Genomic DNA, 8435 nt, shown 5'->3' with positions numbered 1-8435 from the left:
CGGCAGGCCGCGAGCGACGCGCGACCGACACTCTCATCTACCTACCTCGCCGGCAACGGACGAGTACCGAATTAGTTTTTATAATTGTTTGGCCGGGATTTATAGTTGTAATTAAGGCGGAATAAACCAGCCTATTTTGATACAGTCCGCGATTTTATTTATACGTCCCTGTAGGACCCTAACAGAGATTCAGGTTTATATACCTGGAATAAGATAAATACAATTTCTGTTATTAGTTATTACATTATTGCTATTAAATTTGTTTCTAGTTACAACTTTAGTTTAGTTCAATTATATTCGAATGATATTTAGTCTAATCTAGCTAGTTTTATATCTATAACAGTTATGTGTTACACAGTTTTACGGTATTTTAGTCTAATTTAGTTAGTTTTATATCTATTGCAGTTTTGTGTTAAACAATTTATTATTAACCAAGAGGATGGCCACGCTGAAGATCACGATCGAAGGCGTAGAGTTCAATCTGGTCGGACCAATTAATGTAGTCCAGAGTTTGCAAATATCAGTCACCGCTACAGGGCATCGATCGGTCCGGGTTACAGCGAATACGACTCTGACAGTGGCCGCGCCGCTACCGCTACCGACCCAGCAAATTGCAGAGGAGCAACCCGAGGCCCCAGCAACGGACGAGGAGCAACTCGAGCCCCCACCAACGAACGAGGAGCAACTCGAGCCCCCACCAACGAACGAGGGGCCACAGGACTAGCAAACTGCAGTTAGCTGCAATTGCAACACCACGGCGCAACGGACAACACACCGGAAACCAGTAATGGCCGTCCGGCCCCGGGTGTGACGCCAGGGAACGAATCCAAACAGCCGCCAATATTGCCAGAGTATTGGTACTTCAGGAAACACAAAAAAAACGGATGGAGAGATGTAGAAAATTGATGAACGACTCAAGAGTGTGGAAATGGAAATGTAGTTGAAACGATTCGAGAAAAATTGATTAAGATACTGCAAGCTAACGAGATTAGCGTGTCGCGCTTTGCGCTGGATACGTTTAATCATTTAACTAGAAATACGGGTAAAAAAACAACTTATTTTTCCACGGACCCCCAACGACTGGAAAAACAATGTTGATGGAATCGTTGATTGATTTACATTTCAACACGTGCCGTTTGACGGGATTAACACCGAATAGTCCCTTTAATTTTTCGGTAGTATGCAACACTAACGCATGTTTTATGGACGAATGTCGCTTGACGGACAATCAATTTAAACAGTGGAAATTATTGGCAGCCGGCACCAAGATGGACACTGATATTAAGTATAAAGAACGAACAGCAGTGGAAAAATGTTGTCTATATAGTGCTGCTAATCATAATTTGGGAACATATGTACAAACAAGCGGAGCACCGGATGCCATTAACGAACGTATAATTCAATATAACTTCAACAGACCAGTGCGCGAGTATATTAATTGTTAAAATATTTATCAGTACGGTTTTTACTCACTATTATTTTTAGCCAAAAGCGACTAAAAATAATAGTGAGTAAAAACCGTACTGATAAATATTTTGAAATATGTCTCACGATAGTTTAAGTGCGAATATTAATTGTTCTATATTTGTGTGGAAATCCTTGTGGAGGACATATAATATGGTAGTATGAACGCAACGTTGATACATAACTGATCTCTTTTTTTTTTACATCAATTATACGTATTACTCTGTTCGACTGGATATGGGACAATGGCATTATATAAATTAGGTTGACTAGATCAGTGTCTCGATTAGATAAGCATTTCCATATAGCATGTAGTGTGTAAGTGTGTAAATATTACGAAGCAAACCAGAAAATACCAAAAAAAATGTAAAAAAATTAAAAATCGGTATTGTTTTAATAAGTCTTCCTTTGAGATACCTTTTACATATCTCCTAATATTATACCTAATTATAATATGCGGTCGCCTATTTCCACACGGACCCAATAGAAAACTTATTGAACAGGTGGCGAGCACTCACTATGAATTTCCTAATAAACAACGTCCCTATAGCAGAGCAAGTATAATTTTAGGAAGCAGAAGCATTGCTATCAATTTTATAGAATCTCGACTTACAATCATCTGTTTAGAATGGGGAATAGAATTTGAATTATTACTTTATGCCAAGACGGTGCTTTCTCGGAATCCAATGCTATGGAGGTACTTACAAGAACACCTGAAGGGATCGAATTCATGTGTTCCAAACAGTACGGGGAACGCATCAAAGCATACGTCCACATTGCAAGAATTTTGGTATTTCAAGAACCGATACAACAGAGATTTTAGGAGGAATGGGAAAAGAAATATACCACACTTAATAATGAAGACCATTTCGACCAATGTGACGAAAGTTTACAAAAAATATTGACAAACAACAAAATTGAAGTTTCGTTATTTGCAAAGGTGACGTATATGCATTTTACGGCAAAGACGGGAAAACGAAACAATTTATTTTTCTTGGGTCCCCCCTCCACTGGCAAGACAATAATCATGAATAGTCTGGTAGTGTCATTTTAATTACTGCAGACTGACAGGACTGACACCGAACTCGTCTTTTAATTTTTCCGGTTTATTACACACAAACGCGTGTCTTATGGACAGTATGAACAGACCCATAAGTTGAAAGTTCAATCAGGTAAGAAAAAAACCTCCCAAGATGTCAAACGGAAAAGAGACGGTCGACGTAGACATGAAAGACAACCCCAGCGCGCAAGAACAAGCAGCAAGCGCTTCGACTGCAGCAGCTGAGCACGTGGAGAGAGAAAATAGGAAGCGTGTGCGGATCGTTGACCCAGATGATCCGGAGACAGAGCTAGCCGGTGACAAGCGGCCGAAAATAAATACGGAAGACCCACGAAAAGGGAGATGTCTCTTAGCTGTGATACATGCTTACGAGACCACAATAGCCAATGTAATTCCGGCAGCATCCCAACCTCTTGCCTTTTTAGACATTGGGCTTTCGTGTGACATTGTGAGTTACTTTGCGTCGTATCACAATGCCAAAAGACAACAGGCAAGAGACCCCACAGCTGCCTTGCTTACAAAAAGGAAGCAGAATGACGCCCAATTTCACGGGTTAGGAGGAACGTATGCAGCTACTCACGAGATATTAGAAGCAATATGGGACGCAGCAGTGAGGACCCAGCTGCTCGAGTACAAGAGGTTCAATGAAGATGACCCAGCGGATTGGTATGGAACAATGGGGCCGTTCTTAAACTTTCTAGGAGGCTTCAAGCTAAGATTGGCTGAGCTTCGCATTGGACATAGCCGTGTTCCTCTGTCAAAAGGTGAAGATGGGCAAAAGAGCTACAAAGTAGAGTCATACGGGTTGACACCTGCTCATCATATCTTGCTTGAAGGCTGTACTTTCCCACCAGAGCGGAAGTCTTCGATGATCCAGAGTCTCGGACCGATGACTATCTACCTGGCAATGGTCCGGTCTGAAGGCAAATACAGAAAGAAGTTCGAAGATGCCTTCATTCGTACATTCAAGCACTTTCCGTATCCGGCCTCAATTGTCAAGATTACCAAGACGCTGAAAAGAGCATCGGACTTGAACACCTTAACAAAGATGCTTGCAAACAACGCTCTGATAGCGACAACAAGACAAGCTACACGGATGTTCTTGCCCCTATGTATGCTCAGACATGCGTACAAAAGCCACACCCAACAGGCTGACAAAGAGAAGTTTATTCTTCGTTTCAACACCACAAATCATGGGGGGTTCTACGCATACAAGTTGGCCTGCAATAGTAAATGGTATTACACCACACAGCTAACCCCTGAAAAGGCGTCACAGGCCATATACCACGCAATCTTTGGAACGTTTAAAGAGGATCTAGGACTGTTAGCTTCAGTGACCAACACGAAAAGCTGGTTCACAAGGGAAGACTTCGGAACAGGATTCCAGAAAGGAATCGAAGGTGGCAGCAGTAAAAAAGTAACACTTCCCAAGCACACCCACTACGCAAAAATGGCGTGTGCCAATCAGAGTGGGATGAACACGAGTGTCTACGGCCAGGTGACCACTAGATCATGCTTCAGTGGGGCCCACGTGCAACATTACAGTGCAGCCTTCTTCGATAGTATGGCCAACGAAGGAACAGCAGATAGCTCTGGGAAGAACATAAATGAAGTGATTGCGGCTCTTGCAGAAATGCGTGATACCAACCTTAAGAAAATACATGCCAACGGAAACAAATGGAAAATGGGTACTACGACATGGAGGAAAATGGACACGCTGACACTGTCTGAAAATGGAGTGTCTTATGGACGAGTGTAAACTTACCGAGAACCAATTTGAGCAGTGGAAGTTGCTCGCGAGCCGTGTATCCATGTCGACTGATGTCAAATACAAGGTTCGATGTGATGTGTACAATTGCAGCCTGTACACGTGCAGCAATTACCCAATTGAAATGTACTGCAAGGTGCCGCAAGCGAAACAGGCAATCGACGAAAGGACACTCAAATTTGAATTCAACTGGAAGGTGCAAGGATTCATCAATATACCACCGCACTGGGAAAAATTATGGAAACAACATAACGTTGAACTGTAACAATGTATCTGTTCAAATCTAGCGAAATCTATTAGATGTAAGATTGCTATGCAAAAACTTGCAGGCGCTTTTTTAATTTATTCCTCTCTTGTACCTATATAGGTATGTGTCACATTAAACATTACACGTGTGCTAAGATAGAAAGCCGTTTTTAATTTCTACTCCTGTAATACTCCACAACAGTATCCAATGTATAATTTTAGGTGATGGTATTATTAAATAAATGGGTTTAAAAGCAATACGAATTTGAACATGTACGGGTGATTGAGCAATTTTTTTTTTACCTTCCGTCAATTTGAATGGTTCTGGAACTGTTGACGATTTCTTTGGCACCAAAGGAAGGTTCCTACAGCCTTCAATCACTGATTTCGGAATTGGATTAGCTTTAATCTTGAATTTTTCGATCTCTTCTAACTCTATTTCTTCTTTTTCTTTTTGTGACATGATGTTAAGAGGTCGGGATCGTGCTTTACATCTTAACGTGGGTGACTGAGGAACAGTGAGCTTTGACGGCCCTGGAACTGCATTAAAATGGAAGCGATTTGGCGTATTCGCCTGATAATGATAAACTGCTTCAGCCATTGATACGAATTTCTTTTTGACAGCTCACCCGGTTCTGTATCTTCACGGTGCCCGTGGCCTGCATGTTCATGATTTCCTCCGAAAAGCGAAGATATGTCGTTCAAAGACATAGATTTCCTCATTGCTCCATGTTCGACTATAATTGGAATGACTGGCTCCTCCTGTGTGATGGATTTGTGGGAAGCCGTTAATGAACTACTCTTGAAAAAAAAACAGTTACTAATGCTTCGTAAAATAGTGTCCATAGCTACGTCGTTAAAATTCAAAAGATTTGTGTTGAAAGAAGAAGGTAATTATTTTTTTTTGTGCAAAAACTACTAGATGCACGGGTTCACAGATGAAGTTATGCCGTCGATATGATATACGTTTAAATAAACGGTCGACCGGTCGTTACGGTATTATTTAAAAGCCTGGTGAAGCGAGCTGTCACATCACTTTCTCTGCTACTCCTACTGAAAGACACATAAGACTATCCCGTTCTGACAGTTCCCCCCACCACTCATGCCTATTCCAGACAACGAGTATATAACCACTACGTTTTAAGAGACGGGACTTCCTTACTGGCCAATGGAATCAATTTACTATAGGTCTAGTGACACACGCACAATATGACACACGTCAAACGTCAAAATTGAGTCAAGGTCAAGCAACGTGAGTGCCAACATAGCGAAACGAATACTGCTGTACGCACGCATTCCCAACATTTATCGATAAATTTTCCGTGGTACTTCTGGGGCGATACATAATAAGTTATCATTTTTATTGATAAAAAATAAAACAAATAACCTTGCAGTCTGTAGTGTATTGACGCTTCGTGCGCTTACGTCATGGTGACGTCACTGACAGTTAGGGTCAGTCGATATTATACCGTGAGCAGAGCCGGACGTACCGCGTGATGTTTGTGTTGGCAAATCGTTGGAAATACATTACATCGTATGATATACTGAGGTAAATACAGTACATTACATGCATTGCATGGCATTTCTACAGTCCAGCGATCTTGCGGGTGAAGAAACTGGCAGAGGATGCTGTGTCCCAGGGTGAGGTCGTCTTGGCAGTGTCGTTAAACATTGCCAACGCCTTTAACACTCTCCCCTGGGATTGCATAAATGAGGCGCTGTTATACCACCAAGTGCCCCACCATCTTAGCCGAATAGTGAAGGCCTACCTGCTACGGCGATTCGTGGCCTTCCCCAGGCAGTATGAGTGGGGGCGTCGGGAAATGGTGTGTGGTGTTCCACAGGGGTCGGTGTTGGGACCACTCCTGTGGAACATCGGATATGATTGGGTGTTACGGGGAGCCCTTCTGCGTGGGGTCAACCTAGTGTGTTACGCGGACGACACCCTTGTCACGGCGCGGGGGAAAACATATAGAAATGCCGCTATTCTCGCCACGGCGGCCGTAGCCCATACAGTAGGGAAAATAAGACGGCTAGGTTTAGAGGTCGCCTTGAACAAGTCGGAGGCTATCTGCTTCCATGGGCCCAGGAGGGCGCCCCAGCCCAGAGCTCACATAATCGTGGGGGGTGTCCGAATTGCCCTCCAATCAACGATGCGGTATCTGGGCATCACCCTAGACAGCCGTTGGTCGTTTCGTGCCCACTTCGAGCGGCTGACTCCGAAGCTGTTGGGTGCAGCTGGTGCACTCGGGCGCCTGCTCCCGAATATAGGGGGCCCGAGAAGTTCGTGCCGGCGTCTGTACTCGGGAGTCGTACGCTCTATAGCCCTGTACGGAGCCCCAGTGTGGGCCGATGGCCTTAATAATAAGAACGTCACCCAACTGCGTCAAGCGCAACGGGTGATGGCAATACGGGCAATACGGGGTTACAGTACAATTTCTGGCGAGGCTGCATGCGTGCTGGCTGGATCTCTGCCGTGGGATTTGGACGCGAGAGCACTTGCGTCAGTTTTCTTCTGGCGTGAGGAGGGGCGGGCCCGTGATTTCTGGCCAGCACCGCGCGAGATCGAGGCCAAACGTGAAGAGCTATCTCGCGAGGTGACTGATGAGTGGGTGAACCGGCTGGAGCGACCGAGCGCGGGCGTCCGGACAATTTCGGCGATTCGTCCAGTCATGTTCCAGTGGCTGGAACGACCACACGGCGCTCTCACCTACCGGCTCGTGCAGATTCTCTCGGGGGCACGGCTGCTTCGGGAGATATCTGCACAAAATTGCCGGCAGAGAGCCAACTGAGGAGTGCCACGAATGCGGCGCGGCAGTCGATACCGCACAACACACCTTGGAAGAGTGCCCAGTGTGGGGGCCAGAGCGGGCTGACATGATAGCCATAGTGGGGCCGGACCTGTCGCTGCCGGCCGTGGTCAAGTCTATGGTCGACAGTGACAGGTCGTGGCAAGCTGTAAAGACCTTCTGCGAGGACGTAATACAGCAGAAGGAAATGGCGGAACGGGCCAGGGAGATCGACCCAACGGCCGACCCACGGCGCCGCAAGCGTGCTCGATGCAGACGGGTCGCACATGACCGCCGCCTGCCCCCGTAGGTTGACCTCAGGATGACAGGCACGGGGACGCCTGCCATCCTTCACACACGAGGTCCCTGAGAGGGCGACCGTACTGGGTACGGTCCATAAGGAAACGAGGCCATCGAGGGCCTCCGGAGGCGGCGGTCCCGCAAACACGGACTGGTACTGGTGGTGCTGTAGAAGTAAAGCGCGAGCGTTCCTACATCTAAACTCCTGCGGCATTTTACGAGTAAACACGAAAATATCAAAGACAAACCATTGGATTTTTTTGAACGAAAATTAAAGGCACTTCAGCAGCAAAAAGCTAATTTAGTGCAGGTAAGTACGAATTTTAGAGATATTTAGTACGAATGGCAGTTATATTTATTTTTTTGAAATGTTAAATTCGGTAGTTATTGTTATTTTTACAGTTCCATATTCGATGAAAACAATGTTAACGTACGTCGTACTTTCGTTGTAAAATACGTAGTTCGTAAATAAATAAAGTAGTCACTCAATTCATTCCCTATGCGTCTGTACCTAAAAGACTGTTAGTGTCATTGTTGTCTCATTTTATTTCGTCTGTACTTGCGTTCTGTTTCACGCATACTTTTAAGAGTATAAGCATACTTATAGCGATTTTTTAGTTTTTATTTAAAAACCAAGCATTTGCATTTAAATAGTGCTAAGTATTTGATGAAACGGAACTGCTCTGAAGACCAGAATGAAACTCCATAACTGTTTTGAGATGTTTGTAAATAATTTAAATGGCATTTCAAACTGTTTAGTGAAGTCGGTTTTATTATAATAAAGATTATTTTATTTCTTTTTTTCAGG

Source organism: Cydia strobilella, chromosome 14, assembly GCF_947568885.1.
Source record: "Cydia strobilella chromosome 14, ilCydStro3.1, whole genome shotgun sequence".
NCBI classification, from domain to species: Eukaryota; Metazoa; Arthropoda; class Insecta; order Lepidoptera; family Tortricidae; genus Cydia; species Cydia strobilella.
Note: the sequence above shows the minus strand (reverse complement) of the source record.